We start from the raw sequence: 27,000 nt of genomic DNA, 5'->3' as shown, positions 1-27,000 counted from the left end.
TAACATACATGTATGACATGTCAAACAAATCTAATTTCAAATCCAGGTGGCTTCTTTTGGAATAACAGAACTATCAATGAAAATTTGAAATATTTCTGGTCTTTTGGTTTATTCTATTCATTCTTGGTGCATTTTCAGGACACTATTATAAAGAAGGTGCCATGGTGGTTCCACAGATATAGTTTCTTTCTTTCTATCCTGTTGCTGAGAGGCTCTACGGTCAGGTGACAATAAGAGTTGAGTCCTGTGACAATGAGGCTGTGGGAGAGTTAAAATGCAGTTGTTCACTTTCAGCTGCTAGAGGCAAAGGTCATGGTTTCGGGCATCATGCTGCCCAGATGTTGTACAGCTTCTTCACTGATCTTTATCTTGTGTAGATAGCCTGTCACAGTTAGCTGACAGAAGAGGAAAGATCATCCAGCTAATCTGAAGATAATTGGATCTTGTGTGACACTTGTGCGGCATGGCAGTGTAAAACACAAACATTATTCTGCATTTTCCAAATGGCCAACTGCCTATAACACTGCTTGGAGAACTGTCCATTGTACCGGTGGGATCCAAATATGCCACACTGCTGCCCTCTTTCTATGTATCTATAACTAAGATTTCTACTGTTACTCATATGCTAGAAATGATCAAATGTATCAAGCAAAACTACACCAGTTACTTCTCAATATGATTATACCAATGAATGTGCCCCAGTATACTGAAAATGGAAGCCCCTGTCTCTCTGCCAGGCAGCCATCATTAAAAGAGATAGACTGTTGGTAACGGCCCTGAGATAGGCCGGTGTTCTTTGCTTTCCGGGAGCAGGGGGGATGCATTCATTTCCCGCTTTTTAATGTAACAAGCATAGAAGAACCGACACAGAAACGAGACAATTTGTCCTTGTTAGGTGGAAGAGTGAAACAGACAGGTGCATGTTTGGTACATTAATGCACATCCATGACTGAGACTGTGTCGCGAGGCCAGGCTGTGCACTCATCTGCGACCTCCCGACTTCGTTTCACATGACACACATCGCTGCCGTGACACGCCATCCATCGAATTCAGCACCGGCCGCAGCTGATACCAACACCGACGTGAAAAAAAGTCACTTCCTGAGGACTTACTGTGATTTTGAGAGCTTGTACAGCGCATGGATAATGCACTGACCAGGGTCTGACAGAATGCAGTATCTCTTACAACATGCACTCTGGGTAATGTATGTTCTCCCAGGGGCTTATTCTATTAGAGGGCAACGGGGTTATTTATGTTGGGAGATATGCCAAAGAAAGACATGATTCCCTTCGGACGGGGGAAGGTCCGTGTATCTTCCGAATGATGCTTCGCAGTTCCCGCTCTCCAAATGGTAGCATTTCATTTGTGACCTCATTTACAGTATGTCTTCCTCAGGCCTTCGACTTGGTTATCTGTATTCAAACAGCACCTGGGTAGCAAGGGTTTAAGAATAGAAATGCTGTTCACAGCAGAGGTGCAGCCAAAAGGTGGGAATAGACTGGTACATTCCCGGCAAGAGCTGATTTTTATCGAGCTGTTAATTTGGCTTAAGTTTTCAGGAACAATGTACCTAAAATCAGGCTCCATTTAGCTGAGGTGAGGGTGACAGAGAATGAATAATGCATGAAATTTATCTCTGCTTTCTTGCGTTTCGGCTTCTAATCATTCGGATCACCTCCGAGCTACACTGTCGGTTTCAAAAAAGAGGAAGCGCCTGGCAAGCTTTCTGAAAACCCAGTCCCCAATAATTGCTACGCTTCTAGAATGGCTCCTTTTGGTTCATTTCAGAAGTTTTGCCACTCAAATTCAGAACTTCCTCCAAAGTGAAACACGGTTTGGATTTCTTTCTCCCCTCCCGATGAACTCTTCCGAGAAATCTCAAAGATCTCTCAAGTCACGCTGCCAGGCGGCACGCAAGGTGGGGAAATTAGCATTTCACAGAGCCAATCGAGAGTCAGCTGAAGGCACACTCTGTGTCGCGCTGTTTCCTCAATTCCCTCTCTCTTATTCAGCATTAAGATGCCGTTTCAGAAAAAGAAGTCATTGTGTTTATCTTTAAAGTCAGAAAGCCTTGACAGCCTCGTAAATATATAATGTGAGCGGAATCGGCGGTAGATAATGCGTTAAACAATTCATGCAACGTGAAAGAAATGTCACAGCCACTTCAATGGAGTCTTGAAGAGAGGGCCGTGGAGACTGGGCGTCAGATAAGGCCACGCTAAAGGATGCCTCGGAGAAACAATTATTCTCTGGTGTGTAATCTGCCTCCGCTATGAGCATGCCGATACATCACGCATGCAAAAGCTCCAAAAAAATGACAAACGATTGGAGATAACCACGGCTGTTGCTTTACGTCAATACTGGAGCGGCTCTTAAGATCTCAATCCAGTCTTTTAAGGTCCTTTATGCAAGCGCTGGTGTGTCTTTAATTAAGCTTGCTTTGTCGGAGATGACAAACCGTGATGCCTTCGTGGTGATGTAATTGACCCTTGTAAATGTAAAGCAGGGCTACAAAAAGACAGCAATGAAGAGTGTACAGGTGGCATGGCATTATCTGGTGACATGATAATATCCAATCAAAGCATCCCACAAATAGTGCTCGATGGGGGGGTGAGCGTTCAAAAAGGTTTTAATTCCATTTGGGGGCAAATCAATTCTAACAACAATGCCTCAGTCCTATTTGCCTCGAATTACAAACCATCATGTGGCCATTTTACACTGCCAATTATGGATCCTGCTGGCATCACACATTCAAACATTACAGAAGTGCAACTGATTAGACACTGTGCATAGCAGTCAGTCTATGGACATCTTGCATTAAAGGAGTTTACGAGAGACATGAACATATGAGAGAGGCATTGCACCTGTCTTGCAATACCCTTGAAAGAGAGATTTATATATAATATTTTATATATGCATTTATACAATTGGATATCCATCCAAGTGATTCAGCTCAAGGATACAACAGGCACATATTGTTGCACATTACAGAAATACAGTTTTGAAGCTGTAACCTTGGTGCAAGTCCTGTTCAGTATCCACTCCACCACACTGCTACCCTCATCTGAACACGCCCACCACCCCCAGCTCATGTCATGAGACATAGGCGGCAGTGTAGTATAGTGGTAATGTGCAGGGCTTGTAACCAAAAGGTTGCCAGTACAATTCCCAGCTGGGGCACTGCTACTGTACCCTTGGGCATGATACTTAACCCACAATAGCCTTAGTAAATATCTAGCTGTATAAATGGATAACATGTAAAAATTGTAACATATGCAAGTCACTCTGGATAACAGAATCTCCTGAATGACAATAATGTTATTTAATGTAATGTAATGGGAACCATGTAAGTCTAAAAGTGTTATTGACAGTATTGCTCCGATAAGAAGTGTTCCTTAACCATGAGGAATCAGACAGAGGGATGCTATTTATAGGGGACCGTAATCAGGCTGGATGCAAGTGCAGAAAAGTGAACACCCCTCCTGCTCCCAGCAGGCTTGGGCTCCATCTACGCCCTCCTGCGCAAATACAGTTTGCTTGTTTTGTCACAGGCGCACCGCTCCCTCCGTTGAATGTCCCTGCTGGTTTTCATGGCATTCGCTGGCCTCAGCTGGCTGGCATATTGGAGCCTTCTTTGTCGGTGATAAACAAGGGATGGCCCGCCTTACCGGGCGGTCTGGGTCCAAGCGTGCCGCGAAGGGGGTCTTTCCGAACGATCGGTTGACTCACGCAACACGGGCCAGTACCGTCTGGGTTTGCAAACTGCTTTGGCTGTCTCAAGCGCTGCCTGGCGCCTAGTCCTACGCGGCTGGGTCAAAAGCAATTAGCCGGAAAAAAAATCAGGCAGGCTGTGGGCCCTGGTATGACCCCCCCTACCCCCCCCCCACCCAGATGAGAAGAGACAGGAGCGTCATTTGGAGAGGAAAAGAACGGCCCCGCCTTTTTTTTGTGCAGGTGGCGGGTCCAACGGGTACAGAACTGGGATGGAGTAGGAGATAATAACTGCACAAATCCGAGGGACGACGGCGTTGCACTGAATTTCACACGTGACCATCTGTGCAGGCACACATTATCGACAGGCTGCTCGTTCACAGCAAAACCCATGCCTTCTCAATTATGATAATCTCTGCAGAAATTGCCTTCCTTGGCTCGGCTCTGTCTTCACAAATTAGTGGACATGTGTACAGGGGTGGGCTTCGAGAGGCTGGCTCGTCATCGGGCACACCACAAAGGCGAAAGATGGGCTTTTCCCACAGACAGCCTGTGTAATCCCCCTGCGGTCAGGGGTCGTGTCATGCATGGAATTCTGCCAGCTTCTGCCATTAGAAATGATGTCCCAGATTCTGGCAAATGCTGATTTGAATGGTGGCTGTGTGCAGGTTGCTCATTACATTACATTACATGCATTTAGCAGACGCTCTTATCCAGAGTGACTTCCATCACAATAAAACAAAAGTGTATCCATTCAAATTTAAATGAGCAACAGTGTCAGTTCAGGCTAAAACAGTCCCAGACCAGTAAGTGTGATCTTAACACTATTCAAGCCACACCACAATTTAACAATGCCCAATCTGACAGAAGTATACTACCACACTACACATGACATGTGTGCCATGTGTGCATGAGTCTGTTTTAAATAAAGAACAGTTTGATCACACCGCAACCTTGACACATTTTAACTTACATTGTGTGTGCTTTATATATGCACTTATTCAATTATGTGAAATATATAATTGTACTGTATCGCTGTAACTTTTTAGGAGTGCTATATCAATTAAAATTGAGTTGTGTCAGTGTGGCCATGTATAAGTGTGTATGTGTGTGTGTGTGCATGCATGCATGCTTCACTGCTTTTCCCAGTTGAGTCTTTGAACCTCTGAACACCGTCAGAGTGCAGTGCAGCTGCTATCTGCAATTATCTCGAGTGTAGCCCCACAGACAAGAGCGTCAATGCTTTTTCAATAGATTAAAGGGTCTTTCATCTGATACAGACCAAATACAAATAATGAAATGCAATAATGCCCTCAGTTCTGTCCCCTCTTTTCCCTCAATTCTTGTTTTTCTTCTAACACTGCACAGTTGACCTGGGGAATATCAGAGAGGTATATTTAAAATGAAATTTGACAAACCAATTGTCATGTTTTGGCAATGGCCCACTTTAAATTATTTGGCGTGTCTGAATCCCTCCTCCTCCTAATCCCTCCTCTACATCATGTTGCTGTACATCCTCCTCATATCTAGTGGCAAAAATATGCATCAAAGTCAGTCTGAAGCTTCAAATGCACTGAGAGTCCATTAAATCCAACAGCAGCAAAATGAGATTAATCGAATTAATTCAGAATATTAAACACATTCTGATACCCCCTCAGTGAATGCCATCTTGGTCCAGCCTCACATTCCATTACCCATAATGCACAAGGCTGCATGTGCTCAGCTGTGTGGCTGCAAACATACTTAACATGCAATTTCTCAACTGTATGAGACCATGGTCTACGTGGCATATCGGAGGGTATCAGATTTAATCACACTGTACTGTATGTAATCTCTTGGCCAAACATCCTGCCGGCTAAAACTATTACATAATGTTTGGCTAGCCTCTTACCACAGTTTACTGTAGCACACTTATCCCTGTAATAAAAAAGCAAAACAACACAGCAACCATAGCATCACAATACACAAGCAGACATGGCCTCAAATCAATGTACCACTTGGCCAATGATGTTCCTCATCGATTTAGGGCAAGAAGAAGCCTCTCCAACTGTTACTACCCCTGAAAAAACTGATCCAGGATCAGTGTTCTCAACACTGACACTAATCAAAAATATCTGTGAAGTGGACGGATACCTATCATGGGGACAGTGTCACTCAGCCAGGCAGGGGGCTGTGGTCTCTGAGGTTCAGGCCGTGTGGAGAGAGAGAGAGGCGAGCATCTCACACCAATTAAACAGGCTGGAAAATCACCTCGATGGGCTGAATCGTCTGGCACCCTCCAGGAGAGCGGGGTGCTGAAAATGATCTGAAATCGAACCGAGCGGATCAAGCGTCGACTGGGCAGAGGAGGCGCTGAAATGTGCCGCGACCGTGCTGACCCCACCGGCACTGTCCGTTAGGGGGAAGGGGGCGGAGCCCCGGGAGGAGGGCTGGGGCGGGAGGCTCCGTGAAGCACTCCGCCGAACGGCACAGGGGCCGCTCGGGTGCTGCCTGTGATATGCAAATGAGCAGCGCTCGCTCGCCCGCCCGCCTTGTTTGCTTTGGGGCTGTCAAATGTGACGGCCTCGTCTGCAACAAAAAGGCAGTCAGGCGCTGCACGGGAGGGGCGAGGCAAACGCAGTTGGACAAGAACTTACAGAATACGCAATGTGACTGCGTCTGCTTTGTGAAAGCTGTGCTTAAAACAACCCTGGCATACAATGGTGCAGAATTTAAAAAAAAAAAGAATAAACGTCATTACGTAAATGTCTACATATTTGATAGCCACTTCATTCGAAATCAATGATTCATGCTGTGGTAGGTTCATATTCATATGTGCCAAAAGCAAAGAGTGAATTCCAGGGACAGAGGCAGCGTGAATCCCAGATTCCACAATGTCCTCATTACCCAACGTTATTTCAGCCCCCAGAGTTAAAAGCAGCCAATCAGAGAGCGAGCAGCTATGAGTCATGACTCCACTGGAGCGTGTTGTAAAGGACCTCGCGCTTGTGAACAGCACGCAAGTGCAAAGACAGAGACAGTTTCTGCCTTTAGCACAAAACCCCATTTCATAAACAATAAGTTTGCCCAACCCTAATTCGAACCTCAACTGTGCTCACGAAAGATGGATGCTGATCCAACAACGGTACATAAGACCACTGTCCATCTAAACCCAGCCTTGGTCTGTTTCCTCCTGCCTGAGGACTGGAGCTGTTCATGGGAGGAAGAACTCTGTCCTCTTCCAAGCTCACACGAGACAGAGCCTTTTAGCACACAGTTCTTCAGATACAAAAGAAAATGAACCAGGACTTAAACAGATTAAAAACACTGTAGAGGAGTGAGACAGAGCTTGTGTAGAACATCACATTGTCAACTCACTGTAACATCACAGCAAAGTTACAAGTGGGAACAAAAATTTTACTTCCTTTTGTATTGAGCTGTGTGCACAGCAATACACAGCAGGCGGTTTGTATCAATGGAGTAGTCATGAGGCGCCTGTTGGTGCTATTCATTAACTATTTATGTGCTGGGAGATGCCACCCCCTCCACACCGCAACAACAGCTGGGTATAAACACAGTGGCTCTGAAAGGACTGTTTACGATTCGCTGCTGAATCAATGCACCTTTGTGCTCATAGAAAATGGAACCCTATGGTCCCGTGCTACACAATCCTTACCATTCCCAACACCTTCCAAGCTAGGAACACATTTACACCCTTATCTTTTGAGTAATACATTTGATTTATGCATCCATGCTTATAGTCACAGCACTCACGGAAAGACGCCTATTTCTAGTTCCAAGCTATCTCTGAGTTGCAAAGTATAAAGTTCAAGAACATACATTTTCAACGGAAATTTTGTCGTACAGACAGGCAACAGACAGAATTTCGGGGCTTCCGAAATAGAACAGAGCAGCCTGTTCTCCAGGAAAGGGTCTGGCACAATACAATATGAAATTGTGATTGAATTAATCTGCGTGAGAAAGGCTGACCCTACATTTGCTTTCAAGGATTCTCTTTGTCAAGGACCATATTACCAAATAGAGAGGGTTGACAAAGCTCAATTGCAGACTACCCTACCACTCTTTCTTATCTCTAAATGGAGAGACAGATATGAATTTTACAGTCCTGGGGACATTTTTTCTGAGCTTCCTCTCTGCTTTATTTACTTCTGCTAATGGAAATCTTGCAGTGGAATGGAAGAAAAAGAGCATAAGACTAGTACAGTCCACTACGTAAAACCAAAGACACGGCCCACAGTGGAAAAGGCAGACAATTTATTCCTAATCTCCTTTCTGATAGACAGGGTTGAAACTCTCCGGAGTGCACCACTGATTTGATTACTCCACGACTAAGTCATGGCTAATCAGCTGTGCTGATGGCGTTTCGCTTCCTACAGACATTAGGTTACTGGGAGGAAACAACGACCCAGAGAGGTCAGTGGCAAAAGCCATCGTGAAGCACGTCATCTGCAGGGTCTGTAAACAAGGGGCTCCAATCTCATACTTGCGACAATGCTAATCCCTGCTCCTGTGCAGAATTAGATGTCATTTCCGATAGCACCGGGGACAGGCTCATATTGGTTATAATATATGCTGTTGGTTTTGTTGAAGATGTTGTCTTAATCATTTTCCATTCTCCACGCTGCATTTCATACGGTCATGCCAATAAGTCATTTTCGAATTTGAATCTGAATTGCTCTCTGCTACGCCGAGCCCTAGGGCTTGCGCGCGCTCTGACTAATGCTCCTGGCACAAGCCTTCGCGAGTGGCTCTCCGTCTGAAAACCGATGGGAGTAACGCTCATCCCCCCCTCCCCTGCTGCTCCCGGAGATCCTGTTGGATTTGACACATCCGAGCGGGTCGAAAACACACACGCAGATGCCGGACTGAGAGATGGGGGGGGGGGGGGCAGTGAGCGAGCACGAGTCCCCCTGCGCTTCAGGGAAACGGGGGAACGGAGGGATCCTTTCAGAGGCGGCACTCAGAGACGGCCTCCTCCCTCCCCGAGCTGATGTAAAGGCTATCTGACAAGGCCGCATTGCATGTGAGCAAATATAGCAGCGCGTGCCCAGGACACACGAGGCGGGATCTCAGTCGCTGCAGTTTTCGCCCCGCGAATCGTCCCGTCCGGCTGACGCGGACAGAGAGGGGGATTCCGATTCGCACTTTTTGTCCCTGGTTTCTCGAAGTTGTGTTTTCGCCCTCACTCTGCCGATGTCAGGGAGAACAAGCAGCTGGACATTGACAGGGAGGCATAATGTCCCTTGATGTGTGCCATTATGGAAGAGCCACAGTGGAAACAGCCTGACTTCTCCCATCAGGCTCAATTGCTATGTGAAGCATGCTTTACACACACATACACACAAGCACTCACACACACAGACACACACACTCACACACACATACACACAAACACAAACACACACACACACCGCCCCCACACAGAATAATACTCACTTTCTTCACTACGGCAATCCAATGGCAGGAAGAAAAAAACATCCTCCTACTGCAATTTCAAATGTACAGTACAGGCTAATGGAGAGTAATGTTCATCCATCCATTTTGCAAGGTGCTTTGAAGGCGTGCCTTTACATAAAAATTGCTTCTCCTACCTGGCAGTGCACAGAACCAGCTGGTTCTGATTCACAGCTCTGCTGAATGGCTGGGTGCAGGTCCGGGAACTGACAGAGAGGGCTAGAGCCTGACCCTGGAGTGTCCCTGGATCAGATGCGGAACAAGCTTCCCTTTTCCTCGCGGAGGTTCAGGAGCGCTCACACTCAGCTCCGGCAAGCAGCTCTGGATCTCTCTCACTGAGACACGCTTCCACTCCTCCCTCCCGCCTGCCAACTCCTGCTCCCTCCCCCTCTCCCTCGCTCACACACGCCTTCTATCTCTCTCTCTCTCTCTCTCTCTTACACACACGTTCTCTCTCACCCACACACGCCCTCACGCTCTCTTACATATGCCCTCTCTCTTTCTCTGTCTCCTACACACTCACTTTCCCTTTTACACACACATCCTCCTTCACTCTGCGTCTCAGACACAGACACACATCCTTCTGTGTCAAACCCACAAGCACATTTTCTTCTCTTTCTCTATCTCTCTCTCTCTTTCTCATATGTACACACTCACACTCCCTCACGCACATCCTCTCTCCCTCACTCAAGAATTCTCTCTCTTTCACCCACATACTGTAAGTAGACTCGCCATTCCTCTCTCATACACTCTCAATTAACGCAATCACACTGACACACAAATCACAATAACTACAGCCTATAATTTAGAATAATAAAGGACACAAATAAAACAGTGGCAGTAAAAGAAACACTGAAAATAAAAAAGGATAATTAATGCTATTCAAGGTTTGAAAGAGGAGCTTTCGTGTCATTTGCTGTCCCCATGGCCGTGGCAGGCAGCTACGCACTAGGCTACTAGTGCTGTACTCTTTTGTTCTTCCCCCAGGAGGATGGGTAATCTATCCATGACCTGCAGGGCTGGGAATTGTGGTCAGAGTTGTATTATTTTTGGGAATTAAATTACTTTTACTTCCCTGTACTTCCACACTTGAAGCAGTGGCTCTGTCTTGAACCCTTGCCTGCATTGTGAGCACAGGCTGTTCTCTCTGGGTTGCCAGGTTTTCCCATGTCAGCTGGTCTCTACCACCAGGCAGTATTCACTGAGCCTGTACATTGCCAAGGTGCTTAGTATTTTTTCTGTGACCATGGTCATGTGTACACTCGCGTTTTAAAGTCCAACAGCATTCAGGTATCCGTTATAGATTAGTGTGCATGTGTTTCAATAGATAACACATTTTTTTAAATTCTGGTGTGCTGAAATTGTCTACGTTAAAACTAAGTTGAGGGTGTTAGCATTGAGGTCAGCACAGTAAGCCTCAGGACAAGCTGTTATGGGGAATGTTTCCCTGGGCTCCGTTCTTGGCATGGCAGGGTCTTATAGAAATTGTGTAAACACTGCTATCTATTAAATGTTTCCAAAATTAATTGCCATGTTTGAAGTTTTAATTAATTATGGCAACTGGCCTTACATGCTTTGTTTGGAGTTTTTCCTCTGTTCCTGTAAAATATTTCACAGGAGCTTTGCATTCAAGGTTATAATAGGATTTTGAGGGGATCCCACATTTCGCTGCCATACATAAGTGATCCAGTTACAGATTCAATACTCAACAGAGACAAATTTTAACTGGGACTTTGATGTGTATTTTTATCTTTATGGCATGCAAGTTCTGCATTCTCGTCTCAGCTTAATCATTGCCAATACATCGTTAGAGATCTAAAGTGTACTATATGTTTGCCTTTTTCAAGTTTTCAAGTTTTCAAGTAAGTGTCAGTAATGCTCTTGCATGGCAAACCTCTGCTGCTACCCGTGTTCCGTGAGTGACAGCAGAATCAAATCTTCAGAGTAGACATTTTATATCTATCATTTAAAGTAGGATCACGCCTTAAGATTGTTTCAGTTCTGTGCCTAAATCATTGCTGCAGATGTTGATCAGGCTGCAGCCATGTTCTTTTGTGGCATGAAGGGTATATTGTTAGTGGTGGTGTGATTAGGTAAAAAGTCAATCTTACTTTTTCGCAGGTCACTGTGCTAGGCCATCTAGTTATCTTACAGATTACCGCCAGACCAAGATGCTTCGGCAATCGTTAGGGTCACACTCATCTCCACTTTAAAAAATTGGAGTTCTAAGCCCTTGATTCCAGATGGCTGGAAAGTACTCAACACTCAGAGCTAGCTGGGATAATTTAAGAAAAGGCCTATTTAAATTAAGATTCCAGCAGGCAGACAGCCTTTCATGCAATTTCTCCCGTAGCTCTCATTTAGTAGTTACATTTATTCTTTTATAATATGAGACAAACTGTTTTATAGTGCTCGGTTGTTAGTATTTGTTCTCAGTTCATTAGACGTGCAGATGAGGCCGACACGGTATAGCCTACAGATCCCTACAGCTGATTCTGCAGGTCTGCTGAGGCTGGTGTCATAGCTAAACTGGCCCTGCTGAGGGCTCTGCTTCACAGCCAGTGTGGTGTTGGAGAGAGTGTGTAGGTCCCCTGTTGAAGTAGTCTGGGTTGGGGTGGGTGGGATCCGGGTTCTGGACAAGGGATTTTTAGTAGGGCTCCTCTGTTCTGTTCTGTTCTGTTCTGTTATAGGGGGGGGGGGTGTGGGGTCGTGGTAGGTCCAGCTTCCTGACCGAGGCCACGTCCTTCAGGATGTTTGAAAGGATCTAAATTGATTCTTTGTGAAACTGCACATGGTCAGTCAGGATGTAGGATCAGAGGGTGGGGGCTTTGTGCCAGATGGACATTTGGACAGAGGGCACCCATGTGAAATTTCGTCCTTGTAGATTGTGCCTAAACAAAATTCCTTCCTGGGCAGCAGGGCAGAAATAATGTCCCCTTTTCCCTCCCTCCCTCTTTTTCTTTCCCGCTTCCCCCCTTTCCCTTACATATACTCTCTTTAGAAACACAAGCACACACCTTCCTCTCCACCCTTTTCTGTTTCTCTTTCTCTCTCCCTGCACCCCCCTCCCTTCTGTGCGGTTTTTATACCCATCTCTCTGATGCAGCTCACGTCCACTCACTCAAGACAGCTACTCCAGCACATTCAAGGGCATTCCCCGAGTAACAGTATGCTAATGCCGTCCCTTGAGGTGCTAGTGCTCACCACTAGCAGGGTCCAGATGTAACGGCCAGGGAGAGAGCATACTGGTGGAGAGGCATTTACTATATATAGGTACAGGAGACATTTATCATATAAATAATATATGCATTTAGTGCTCTCTCCATAAATATCATGCTCATATTCAGCAGCTCTCATCAGAATGGGCCTGGGCTTGTCACAGTTTTCCTGCTGCATTCCTAAAATAGAATTATCTCTATTTCTATTTTAAATATAGTATACATTCATTGAGCATGTTATTCCAATAGTGCTTGGATTGATTTGTTCTGAACTCAAGGGCAGCTAGAAGTGTTTGCTGTAACAGTATCAATACGCCACCTCAGTAAAATTATTCAAATTATTATTCTTTTGTAACCAAAAGATCTTCTAATTACTGAAGTTCTTTTAAAAATAAGTCAATTCATCCTTTGTATATGAAATCCAGGGAGTGCGTCTGGTGTGACGGAGAATACCTCAGCCTCAAGGTCCTAATACATCTGTTTGCTTGGATCTCTTCCCCAACTGTTTCCAAGGGTTTAATCTGTTTTCACGAGACAATCCCATCAGCCACTGCAATTCCGCTTCGTACTCCAGCCAGTGCCTCCTTTAATGAATGCATTCTGAAGGCCCCCTCCATTTGAGGCCCAGCCATTTCAGACAGTTCCTGATTTGGGCAAGGGGAAGGGGCACCTCGGGCTTCTCAGTGACCACAGAGGACGAATGAGGAAGTGGGTCACCCCTTCAATGCCCTGCCCCGGGTCTACCCAAAATCAGACTGCTCTCTCTGCACCACCCTCATTGGCTCAGCTGCCCTGTCCTCCACTCGCTCTGCAGAGTGGAGGACAGAGGAGCTGGAATTATATCCGTAGGATTTCGGGTTGTAATTCCACTGTTATTGTGCTGTTAGGCAAGGCAATTAACATGAGTTGCTTCAGGCAATACATCCAAGGATTTAAATGGATGTGTAAAAAATGTTAACTACAAATTAGGCCTGCATCCAAAACATCAGTTAAGCAAATAAATAATGAAATGTAGCATACTGGCATGGCAAAGACACATTCTCATGGCTAAAGCATGTATGATATACAGTAGGCTATGATGAAGAAATTTAACAACCCAGCAGAGACAGAATAAATCTAGAACAGCAGATACAAGCAACATAATGATTAAACAACAGAATTATAGCAATGTGCTGCCTATATGTTTCCGATGACTCCACCCGAGCAGATGACATGAGCACCACTCCATGCACTTTCAGATGGCTGTCCAACAAAGCCTAAACCAAATAAAAGGAAACAATGGCCATGGGACCCCTGTATCGGTGCATTGTGTGGCACGTACCAGTCAAACAAGCTGTCCGGCTTAATGATTAGCTTGGCAAAAGCCCCCGGTCCCGACAGGTGCAGTCGTTTTTTTCTGGCAGTATGTTTGTTGTCATTCAGCTCTCTGTCATATTGTGTCATTATAAAAGAGCCAGCCCTTCTGCACAATGCTTCCAGGGTGTGTGTGTGTGTGTGTGTGTGCGCGCGTGTGTTGTCATTGTTGGGTTACCGAGCAGCTCGATTTCCCACCCTGCAGCTATGGAGGCTGACCCTAACAAGACAGGCAGTCGAATCACGCCTTCCGTCAAGATCAGACTCTAGCGGTGAGACATCCCATGGTTTCCCTGACAATCATACTCGAAGGTCCCTGACGATCATACTCTTCTCAACAATGGTAAAAGCACTGCGTTGGACCTCTGACACTGTATTATTGCCAAACAAGACTTTCAGAGGTGACACAGCTCACGGGGGGGGGGGGGGGGGGGGGGGGGGATAAAAGAGAAAACAGTTGAGAAAATAACACTTCAGGAAAGCCAATGCAGCGCAGTGAGGTGTTAATGATAGGAGTTACCTCATGATGCTGCCCCCTGGGGATCAGAGGAGGGAAAGTCACCCTGTCAAAGCATGTAACCAACAACCATTAAAGATTAATCTAGCACAAACAGTTGTTAATTAGTTTACTAGACAGTTTCCTGCAACAAATATACCATGTCAAAATGTAAGGCAATGGATCATGTTATGTTTAAAAGACCTTTATACACTGTTACACACTGCTTACTAACAGTTTGGGGCTGCCTATTTATCCCCTTCCTTGCTTCGTGTAATTCATATAAAACTAGTGTTGCATTAATTAAATATTACCTTAACAGCCCCTTTAAAACCACTCTAAAAGCAATCAGTAAGTGTAACACAGTAGTCAAGATTGCCAAACACGTTCAAGTGTGTGTAAATTTTCCCCTTGGACAGGGCTTACATGCTGTAGTGCTGAGTTTTCTTATGGCAGGTATTCAGTTGTTTGAGGGTTGAGTCTCTCCCCGCTGTACATTAAGTACACATTCTAAATGTCATCCTGGCCCTCAGTGAGGTTGTTTCAGGTAAAAAGTCAATTAAGAGATCAAGAGAACAAAATATGTCTACTTTGGTCCCCAGGTGAATCACATTCCCCAATTCAAGAACCTTCTAATGATCAAAAACCTCTGAGATCTTTTTTTTTGTTGTTGTGCAGTATCTTCTTTCAAGCCAAGAGCCAGTTTTTTCACCCCATAACATTAAACTAAAACTGAATAAAGCTTTGCACTTTGTTTTTGCAAAAAAAAAAAAAGAAAGAAAGAAAAGAAACGAATGGGCAAGTCAGCTCATGGCGGTGAACAAACAGAAACAAATGGCCAGTGGAATAGCTGAAAAGATCACAGACTCAATACTTCACTCCATGCTTTTTTCCAGATATCTGTCATCTCAACGCTTGGCGTCGACAGGCTTTGTTCTGGTAGGTTTCGTGACTAGCATCACGTCAGCCTGGGTAGAATACAGTTGCCAAAATTGAGAGGGGACTCAACCCATGAGCCAGAAAAAAAAACAAAAAAAAAACGCTTTGTGAAATCTTGGACTCAATTCTGTGCGGGGCTCTACAGACGCCAGCTGGTTTAATTCGAAAAAGAAATTAACAATGGGGTACTCAGCTGCCAATTTGCAAAAGAAAAGCCCAGAGTCACTGCGTGGTTGGTGCTGCCAGCTTCGGAGGGTGCCAGTTCGGTGGGTCTTAACAAATGGGCACAGCTATGTTCACCGATGCTACAGAGACAGAATGATGGCTGTACTGACACTTGGAATGGGGAAAAAATTTATGCATAGTTCACCCAACAAAACACTACATCTGGGTTTGTCAAATTTCCATTCCTTGAAATTGAACATGTCACTTGTCCAATCAACGCCCAGCATAGTGGCCACACCTGAAGCTGTGCCATGGCACTGTATCTTGCTAGCTAATCCAGGAAGTAATGATATGCACCTTTCTATCCTCTCTGCACTGCTGTGATGTCAATGAAAACATACACGATTGTATCTACAGTATCTTGATGGGTTTGTTTACTGTAAATAGCTAAAAGGAACAGCTCAAGGAACAGCTCAAAATGCAACCCTGATTAAAGTAAATACAGAAAATAAACAGACAGTTAAACTAGACTTATCTGAACTTATACATAAGTTCAGATAACTTGTACACAAAACACTCACACTCACATACTACAAAGCATCCATTTGTAGTTTATGCACGCAATAGAAATCCATTAGATGGCAGGGGTAATGCAAGCAGCATAATAGGTAACAACAATACGTACAGTACAATATAACTATCCTGTATATTCAAAATGAAACTTAACATAGCATGACACAGAGGGACTTTCCTGAATAAAAATACAAAAACATAGCTGTGCTTAAACATCCATAGATTAGGTACAATTCACCAGTTTGGCTGCTTAACATCTCCCATCTAAATTGCTATTTATCCTCTAGCAACAACTTTGATGCTGCTGACATTTTCTCAACAGGCAAAGCAACACATTGCTACTGGCACCCAATGGAATACACATTACTGTACTCTTAACATATTCTTGTGTTCAGTTACAAAATCTGGACATACTCCTATGTGCACTGAACACTGATATACAGTATCTTGCATTGCATGGTAACATCCCATAAACACACACACACACACACACACACATATATATATATACATATATATATATATATATATACATATATATATATATATATATATATATATATATATATATACACAGTATATGTGTGTATACACCCGATACCTGCTACTAATACACACTTTAAACAGAGATCTACTTAGAGTGTTGAACAGACCTATTCCTCATTTAACAACTGGTGACTTAGTCTCAACAGCCGCAGACCAAGAGGCCTTCTCTGCCAGAAATCTTCCTTAAGCGATTATTCAAGCAGTGCTGTGGTCCTGTATGGGAAGGGAAAAAAGCCTGTCCACTGTACCGTCCCATTAGATCCCGGGACCCAAAATCACTGCAAATCGGAGGCGCTGTGCTGTGGAGATCAGATTTGCTGTGGCAAAGCAAGAGGATCGTTTGACAGCAACAGGAGAGTGGGCGCTACAGGCGAGACCGCAATCATTTCAGAAATTGCTGACAGCTGTTTAGATCGTACCGATTTGCTGACAGGCCGGCGTTACCAGAGAGAACTTATTGTTCCCCTGAAGGACAACGCCGGACTCCCGAGCCTCGCTTCACCGTTCAATCATTTAGTTCTCGGCTCTGCATCTCCCCAGCAACACCTCCTGCTCTGGGCGCTCCTCTTAACCAGTCATAAGGCAACTCTTCTTGAATGCATGCTTGCTTTGTTCAAAAACGTGTCCCGCCCAGGTTCAGAGCAACCCGAAATTATGTCACACCCCTGCCAAAGTCTGACTTTTGAGGTTTTCCTTACATGAACTGTGCTGAGGTGACAGGTGTGAGACAGGGCTGCTATTACCAGCTTGTCTCCACGTTGTATTTCAGTCACCCGTCCGACACTCAGAATGAGCGCGAAGTCTGACTGCTTTCCAGGAAAAAAAACTTTTTCCCAATTAGTGCCAATGGCTTAATTACCCCTCTGTCTGTGTAAGCAGGAAGCTGTCAGCGCCCCTGGGGGCTGCTTCACCTACAACCCCCAGCGGCAAACTGCCGGTTTCAGGGGCTGATTGGCCTCTTTAACTCCACCCAGGTGCTCCTGTCATTACAAGCTCCAGGTCCAGCTTCTCCTCCTCCTCTCTCCATCCGAGGATGACAGAGAGAGCTCACACGCATCAACACGCTGTTATTTCAGCTCAAACTCAGCCATACATTTTCTGGGAATTAACAGCTGGGAAGAGTCACACCTAGTACCTAGAAGATGTACCTAGCATGCATCAAGTCAGTGGCCCATGCAAGACTATCTCATCTCGTCAAACACTCTCCCTCAGTTTTCATGTTGCATAGAACCACCCCTGTCAAGGGGCAATGGGCCTTTATGAAAATCGGTCCCATAATGCATCGCTAATCTGAAATAACTTCTCCGGTTTTGCTGTGTGATATAACCAAAGGTCAGAGATACTTTTAATTGAGTAGACCTGAAATATTATAATCATTATGAGGAGCATTATGGGTTTATTTGTAACTTAATTCAGCGCTGCTTTTTGTCACAGTATATTTTGTCATTTAAGGAGCATAAGAAAAAGCAAGCAAGCTCTCCAGAGGTAAAGAGCCTTGCCTCTCTCAGTTCTGCAGACTGCAGTTGTCAGCTTTTTGATGACAGCTGCCTTTCTGTTTTCCTCCTCCGCATCAATTTCACACATTTCTCCCTCCGACGCTAAAGAGAAGCAAAGAGAGGAGGCAACCCCCATAGGGATCAATTTAATCCCTGCATCCTGCTTTTCTGAACTCAGGAGAAGGTTCAGCTCATGTTTGCCCCAGTCACAGTGATTAAGACATTACAACATGAAGGTCAGGCAGCATGCCTGTGAAGCCCTGTTTCCTGACTGGAGACCCCCGCTGATACACACACATGTACAGCCAATAAACAACACATGCACGCACACACCTCCACTCATGCATGCAAACACACACACACACACACACACAGACTCATGTCATGGCCCAGCACTGCAACCTCTGACAGGGGTCAGCTGGAGGCCACAGTGACCCCCAGCTGTCCTGGGCGCATCTTTTTTGGCAGGGGAGGAGCAGGGAGGTGAGCAGCAGCACTCTCTCCAGTGAACCGACGCCTGCTCTGTGGATTTGGATGAGGATTAGGGAGGATTTGGAGAACAATCATTACCCTTTCTTGCGGAGGGACCCAGTAATTAAATTACCTGAAACAAGTGACCGCCGCCCTCCAAAACAGCAAGCTGCAGGCTTACAGCAGGGAAACACAACAGAAGACATTCAAGCTGCTTTTAGAGGGAAAAGAGTTCAAAGTATACACTGCATGAACAGACAACACAGTTATCATAATAAAGCGTACTATATAAACCATGTTCTTTTTTTCATTATAAGATATATTTTACAAATCAATGTCATTTCCACATGCTAGCTAGTCTGCTAAGTAGCTGTTTTGTGTTAAGTTAAACTTGTCTTAACTTAGCTTAAGTAGTTAATTTCTATTAAAATACCATCAAGACTTTAATTGTTTGTGATTTTGAATCCCTTCTCCATTTTGTTCCCATAACACAACAACAATATAAAGAGAGGGGAATAGTTTAGCAGTACTGAAATCATACTTATAGTGTTAGTGAATCCTCTGATGCACTGGTACAGAGGTAATTCCTGGGCACCAACAATGGCAGCAGAATGCATCAAACGGTTAAAACAATCAATCAGTGAAGGGCACTGCACTACATAAAATTTGCAGAACTAACTGTCCATTACAGTTTCAGATGTAGCTATGGTATTTGACAAAATACTCTAATCAGTTCAATGAATAGCCTGACATGAGACACTTCAATGAGTCAGAGAGGCCAGGATGGGAGAGAGGGCAGAGCTGCAGGGCTGTGGCCCTTTCCTCCTGCACCTCAGTGACCAGCTTCATGATAACGGGGAGAAAGCCCCATAACACAAACACACACGCACACACACACACACACACACACAAACCACATTTTTTTTTAAATGTTGCTTTGTGTCCAGCTCTACCCTCCCCTGCACAAACTCACTACCTCACTGAGGCTGCTGAAATCTCAGGAAGAGAGCCATGTCTAACCTGCCTGCAGCCCCACACCTGTGTTCCAGCTCGATCAAAGACTACTGTGCCTGTTTTATGCTTCTTTATGTCCTTCAATAGACTGTGACAGTCCTCCATGGGGAAAGGACTCCTCTCGCTGGTCTCCAGAAATAGTTTTTATTTTGCAATTGTCATTAAAAATATACATAATTTTACAGCTTTTGGGGAACTGAAAGATGTACCAATCACACAAAAAAATCAAAGACTCTTAGAAGACTGATTAAGAAATGCCTCACATGTCCATAAGAATTGACACCATCTGATCACAATGCAAATTTAACTTACTACTCAACATGGTTGCTAAAAGGAATGAGAAATTATGGGCACATAAAAAAAACATAAAAACCACACATGCTTGTTCCTCACATTTATGGATAAACCTCACTGCAGCAGGCCCTTATTTTTGAGCTTTGGAATTATTGACTATGCAGATTACATGAAATTCCATGAACATTATACTGGGCCAATGAGATTCATGTTCCCTGTCACAGGCTATATTGGCAGCTTGTGTCCCACAGTTTTCCGTTATGACGTAAATGATAAGTCCACAGCTGAGTTACAAAAAAGAAGCAGCCTGATGAGTAATCAAAAGGCGACCCTGTTGCATTTGAACAGCGCTGGCGAAATCATTAAAATTGATCTCATTGACCTCCGCTTGTCTCTGAACATGTCCTCTACAAGAGAGTGAATTACACACATAATCAATCAAAAAGAATCTGCTACACACACTGGCACCACTCATTAACCTTCTCAACCTGAACGGTCAGGCTGAGCGTCACCGGCATTCACATCAATTTTCATTTCCAAAAGTATTTCATATTTAAAAAAATATATGAATATGGTTGCAGAGCACTTCAGCTTGTGCGAAAAGCTTAAATATAAAGCAGCTTTAGCACAAAATGTGACTCTATTTTGGTATAATAAGCTGAAGGTTGATGGTATTAAAATCTTTCACATTTCTAGAGATGACAAAGGCACTGTCACGCTAATCTCATCCTTAATTACCTGTCTCTCCATGACAATTAGAGGTAATTACTAGAAACCCCTTAAAGCTGCAGACCATGTATATTAATGAATTATTTTTAGGCTGGAGCAATGCAGAGTGCTGGCAACACACCCCATGATACCTTCCCGGGCAGAGAGGGATGGCAACTCTGGGGCAAATGCATTTGTTTAAAAAGTTCCCCACAGTATGCACAGTTGATTGATTATTCACCACGGTAAGTAGCACACAGGTGACACCTGCATTGATTGTGTTCTCAGGAAGAATGCCTTCACACTTCTGACTCTACTAATTCAGGTCCAGCTATTATAACTCATCTGTATATGTAACTGCTTTTTGTTTTTTGTCCAGTGTGAGTCACAGTATAGGCAGAGTATTTTATTGTGTATGTAAATGTATTTTATTTTGATATATTTATTTGAGGGGTATTTTGTATTTTGTAACAAGATACATTTGCATGTATCTTTGCCCATCTCTGAGTATAGGCCTTAAATTGCCACATCGTTACTGCCCTGTGTTCTCCATGTTACAGCCTCCCAGGCAGTAAGGTCATAATGTGACACAGTGAGGATGCTAGCTACATGATAGCTGGGCTGACAGATATATTTATGTTTGCATTTACCTTCACAGAGAGCTTGCTCACTTGCTACAAGCTGTTAGAGAACCATTTTGAAATGGCTGTATGGACTCTTGTTCTCTCGTACACTCTTCCTCTCCCTCTTGCTCTAACCCACATACACCATCTCCCTCTCTTCTCAATCCCCCTTCCTCTCATTCTGTGCCTCATGGTGCATATTCCAGGAGGCACAGGATGTATGTAAAAATATGACACTGTTTTATTCAGGAATGGCAACATATTCACCTGACGTTTTATAGAACGGACTGTTCCCAGTCACAGACACAGATGCTCTGGTAGGTGAGACACCTGGCTGTGGCCTGTAGACCTCTCTGTGCTTCTTAAACAGATGCTCTGTGGGGCGGTTAAGCATGATTGATGCCATGAGGCAGAGCCAGGAAGTAACAATCATTTAATTGTCACCAGAGTGTGTGTGTGTGTGTGTGTGTGTGTGTGTGCATGTGTGTGTGTGTGTGTGTGTGTGTATGCGTGTGTGTGTGTGTGTGTGTGTGTGTGTGTGTGTGTGTGTGTGTGCGTGCATGCATGTTTGTGTGTGTGTGTGTTGGGGTAGGGGGTGCGGGTGTTGTAGAGTGATGATCACACACAGTTCCATCACATTTTCACCCTCTTCCTCAATGATACACATTCCACTCCCCAGTCTATTTTAGCCTGTTTACAAAATGTCTACAATACACAAAATGGATCTGTTTTGTGGAAGATTTTAAGGGAGAGGGCTTGCTTTTTCTCTCCCTGGGTTTCAGTCCTTAAGGTTCATGTTTTGGCAACCAGCACCATTGGTTGAGCTCTGTCTAGACGGCCTCCTTCTGCCTCACGGAAGACTATGAAAGAGGACCCCCCCATCAGATCAGTCAGTCACCACATGTATGTACCTCTGTCCCCAGCGTGTCTTCTGTCACTTTGGATGTGTCATGGTAATAATGATGAAAGGTTCCAGTGGGGCCTCCAATCGCAAGTATAACACTCAGGCTTGGAAGAACTCTTACATATACATACGGGACAATGAGGTTCAGGAACAAGTAAATGGGATTTAACCACGTTTGTACCGTGCAGAGTCTATCAACATGTGGCCACTCCTCCCTCACCTGTATGGCTGAAAACTCCACTGGTATTATTCTCTTTGGATATTATAAAGTGCTTTTCACAATCCTACGATATTGTGCCCCTGCTTAGCTCACAGGTGGAGCTTCTGAAATGGTGGAAAGCTGATAAATGTCTCAGTTCTGGAATATAAAGCTTCAAATGAAGTCAGCATTATTGTTTTTTTTTTCCCACAGTCTTATTCTTATATTAGAACCCAGGTATCCCATTCACCACATTTCTATCTCTCTTCATGCTCTTTTGCATCTGTGCTTGACCTTGAATGTATAGATCACTCTGGAACAAAGTGTTTAGAGTTTCAGACCTTGGGGGAAAAATAGCCAAGATCTCGTATGAATTTATTAATAGTAACCGCTATTTATACTTCTGCCAAACAGTTGCCAAAGGACGTGTGAGTACATTTTAGAATGCCAATATTCCTGAGATCAAAACAGGCCTCTGTAAGGTGATGTAACTTTTCCTGCCCCTACACCCCAAAAAATTGGGGTAACATGGCAAACTTGATACCCCTCCCTCTCCTCCCAATCACCCCATCACCCTTTCTTCTCCCACATAATTTTCCAGTTGAGGCTGGTTGCAATCCATCCTATAGGATATATGATCCTTCCACTGTTCCCAATAGCCACACGATCCGAGGTGTTTTTATATCTCTCCTTCCCAGAAAAGCAAAATCAATATTTCATCAGTAGGAGTCTTTAACCCGTGAAGGGGCTGTCGCCACACACAGCTAATCCACCGAAATCCAGTTCATGGACACCATGGTCTAATCATTTTTGTATCACATGAGGCAAGTTTGGTCTACTTTTCAATTAAAGCTATGTCAAACTTTTTTTTAGAGAAAAATATTCTCCATAGATACACAAAATCACAAATCAACTGGTTTGAGGCTTTGTCGTCAAGGATTTGCCTCAAAGCACTATGCAATAGTTGCTGTAGTGTTAAGCAAAACCTCTTCATTATCATCACCTGTGTAAACCAATGGAAGTCCTCATTCCTATGTATTAACTTGGAGAGTTTTACTATTGGTGCTTTGGCACAAATGCGTACCCCCTTGCTTTTTAATTGTTAATACAGCGAGAGAAATTGGTTATTCGTCAATAAAGACCAAAAAGCCTCAATGGTCCATGTACCTTAAAACGGAACAAAACACCTCTCAAGACTTTTGGCATTTTTAGCAAAAGGAAGCAGCAGTCTGTCTGCTCTATTTTGAACAGAGAGAAAGAGGGAGAGAGGGGAGAGAGCGCAAGAAAGCACAGACTAACCTTTAACTCAATGGAGCCCTCTGAAAGAGCTCCGGAGGTGCCGTGTCGAGCCGGACACAGTCACAGTTGTAGCGTTTCTTCTTTTCTGTAAGACAGAGAGAGACAAAGAGTGTTATCAACTATTTGAAATAACACCGGAAAATGCTAGAATTACAAGCCTAAATGGAACATGTGCAAAATTCCAAATGACCCTGTTAGTAGTAGAACTGCAGTCAGGGGGACTCAAACTGTGGTCAAATTCAGTACCTTTAGCAAATTTGCATATTTTTTCGCAAACATTTGCAATTTTTACTTGATGACAGTTGCTATGTAGTGTTTCCACAGGCATATTAAAGCAATGGTGCTACGTCACTAATGACAAGTGTACAATCGACTCCCTGTGAGGACCTCCTAGCCTATAAAAAAAGTTTTCCATTTAAAACTTCGCAGAACATTTCACACAACCTCCTGTGAGCTCTGCAGGAAATTACAGAAGCTTGTTGATGACAGAGAAAATTCTAGAAAATGGAGGTGAGAGAAAAAAAATGCTGGAGAACAGCTGCAAATCCTGTGTCACCAGGTTGAGGTTAGTTGCTGAAAATGACAGCAGACCCATCTGTCCAATTAGACGCACTCGCCCCTGTTTGACGAACAACATCCATATGGTTCCGTCTCGTGTCTGATGTTCTCTCCAGCTGTGGTAATGCCTCAGCCGTTTCCACCGGGAATCCTTAATTCCGGCTAGACTGAGACCCAACTAAGGACACTGTGGTGTAAAATGCCCTCGCGTTCCTTTTCTCTGATAAGCAGTCAGGGGCCTTACAGGGGCCCTGTTCTAGTGTTATAAAGAAGTATGGCGTGATGCAGGATCCAGTAAAAACCTCTGAAACTCTGGATCCTTATGATGCAATACAGGAAAAGGGTTAGCTCTCTGAAAAGGATAACAGATGGTTGCAGGTATAGAACCCAAGGGCAATGCTGTTGTACGAATTAGACACATCGCTTGAAAGGCTGTACTGTATTAGAGTGAATTACACTGCCTGAAATCTTATGCACACCCTCAGAACAGCTCATCGTGAACCTCTTCTTTGTGATTTGGCCGGGGGTGATGGAGGGAGGGGGTGGGCTGTCCCACAAAGCAGATATGTTTAAATATTTTCTTCCTCAAAAGAATTATTATTGATCTTCTCCGTCTGCAAAAAAGATAGCAAAATCCAATCTGACGTTCTCGTATCACTCAATCACTTGTAAACACTAATAAAGATCTGCATTAAGCAGTTCGGTGACGGGGGCCCATTTTTCATGCCTCCACATTGCTGAAACATTGCCTTTGCTTTGCGAAAGTGATATTGCTAGACAGACACGCTGTTAACCTCAGCGTACAGCAGGTAGGCTACTCTCATCTCCATCAGAAGCCACCCGCAGAAATCTCGCAAAACTGGAATCTAGGAGTAACACTGGACCGAGAAGAGACGTGGAAGTAGAGCTTTTACAACAGGTATTACAACCTAGTTCTTCCACGAACCAATTTGAGCATACTACAGCTTATTATTTTTCCATTTTCAGTGCCTGACAGAGGCACGACTTACATGTTCCCTTTCATTTTCAGAAATGGCCCGCACACCAATGCTATTTTCAAGATGGACACTCTTTCCTGGCTTGAACGATGGGAAGCCAGAGAAAACAATGCAAAAATGTAGCCATTTAATTCACTCACGACTGTAATTCTGAAAAGCATCAAAAGACTAACCATTAAGTAATATGTCACTGTCCATAGAGTTGGGCTCCTGTACTGATGAAAAGGGAGAGGCATCAGTGTTATCTATTAGAAGGGGGAAATTAGAGATTCGGCTCCATTAGTCCTCACCGTGGGGAAGGTGTTTACCAGCTCTTTGATGCACAGATTAAAAGCTATTACTCTGAGCAGGCAGGTGTGCTGGGATGAGGACATGAATGAACAATTTATACATTAGTATATCAAAAACATAGTATCCCTTTGTAGCCAAATAAATTATAGTGAAATGGGATAGAGGCAGCAAAAGCCACAAACTAATAGATTCAGATACTACAAAAAGACCAAAACGGAGCAGATATTTTCCTTCTGCACTTGATGCCACAGATGGGTTATTGAGAAAAATTATATTAAGTCATTTTCAAATCTTTTATGAAAACATCAGCTTTTAATGAAAATATCAGACCCTTCAAACTCCAACAATGCATTTTGTATTAACACTGTATGCTGTTCCCACGACACATCATAGCACCATAGCATAGCAAACAAAAAGGTTTCTGAAATACTGCCAAAATAACCTATCAGAAAATATGCATCCACAAAGGATTATGATGATATGAAGATAACAATGATGATTTGAGTCTTTACATCTTTCCTTCTGTTTATTTGCTGATTGACCTCTGTGTATTATTGTTTTGAGCTCATAAACACCGCTTTCAAATGTTTAATATTCAACTGTAAAATTGAATATTTTAAATATTCAATTAATAATAATAATAAAAATAATAAAAAAGAGGAACTGGTCTTGAATGTAACTTTATTTTAAAAATGTACACGTAGCGTTGCATGAGTGTTGATTAATGATGCCAGAGTTCACACATGGTGCTGAACATTCCTGCATTCGATAAATCTGTCAGATTACATTTGTGTGCAAGGAAATAAATGCAATTTAACCAATTACTTTGTAATTGAGTCAGAAGAAGTGTGTATTGAAACTGCCACACTTCATGAGATCATTTCAGTGACGCTAAAGAGTGCTAAATATAGCAACATGTTACCGTGTGTGTGTGTGTGTGTATGTGTGTGTGTGTGTGTGTGTGTGTGTGTGCGTGTGTGTGCGCGTGTGTGTTTAGCGCATGCATATCTGCTTGTAGTACATGTCACTGTGAGTTAAATGCATGTTTGTGTTCGCGTTTATTCTTGTCTGTGTGGGCCTATACCTGTGTGTCAGCACATGTGCACCTGTGTGATTGTATGTCTATATGTCCATTCACTATCCTGAATCAATTTCAGCCACCCATCTCTTTAGAGTTTATAGAGTGTTTGTGGTTTATAGAAATCTGAGGAACCAGTTTGACCACAACACTCCGGGACAAGCACTGAATATGCATAATTGTCTACCATTCTTATGCTGAAGAGCTTTGAGGGTTTGAATAATGTGTCGTGTCTCCATTTAGCATGACAAATCAGACTAAGCTTAACATTCACCACAAGTTATCGTGAGGTCACAATTTTGCTAACTAAAAAGCCACTTTGGCCCATAAACATGACATCATGTCAGATTCCATTTTGTTCTTGCGGCATACCACTCTAATGCATTGTTCCACTGTTGCACAAGGTCGCAATAGGATGGACCGGAAGCGATCACAGGGCCAGCAGATAAGTTGTCAGTAGCTGTGTTTTTTTCCTGACAGTTTTTCTGACAGATATTACAGGACTAGACTGGACTGGAAAAGGAGGTGGAGAACCAGCTGACCATCAGATTCAGGTAATTAAAGCAGTCTGCTCTGTTGGGCCTACAGGGCTGTTAGGCTGCCAAAACATCT

The 27,000-nt window shown here is 43.8% G+C and overlaps 1 protein-coding gene across 4 annotated transcripts in view; it reads right to left on the bottom strand.

Annotated features, from left to right (window-relative positions):
- LOC118770553 (synaptotagmin-1) overlaps positions 1-27,000 on the bottom strand; it is a 191,405-nt gene that overhangs the window by 73,042 nt on the left and 91,363 nt on the right. For 3 of the 4 annotated variants that reach the window (XM_036518294.1, XM_036518298.1, XM_036518295.1), the window contains exon 3: positions 23,464-23,548. The gene's annotated coding sequence lies outside the window, so the exon portion shown is untranslated. Of the gene's footprint in view, positions 1-9,302; positions 9,540-23,463; positions 23,549-27,000 lie in introns of those variants that run through there. The other variant, XM_036518296.1, reaches the window with a different exon arrangement.

This window comes from Megalops cyprinoides, chromosome 23, assembly GCF_013368585.1.
Source record: "Megalops cyprinoides isolate fMegCyp1 chromosome 23, fMegCyp1.pri, whole genome shotgun sequence".
Taxonomy (NCBI): Eukaryota; Metazoa; Chordata; class Actinopteri; order Elopiformes; family Megalopidae; genus Megalops; species Megalops cyprinoides.
Note: the sequence above shows the minus strand (reverse complement) of the source record. Positions and strands in the feature narration are given on the sequence as shown.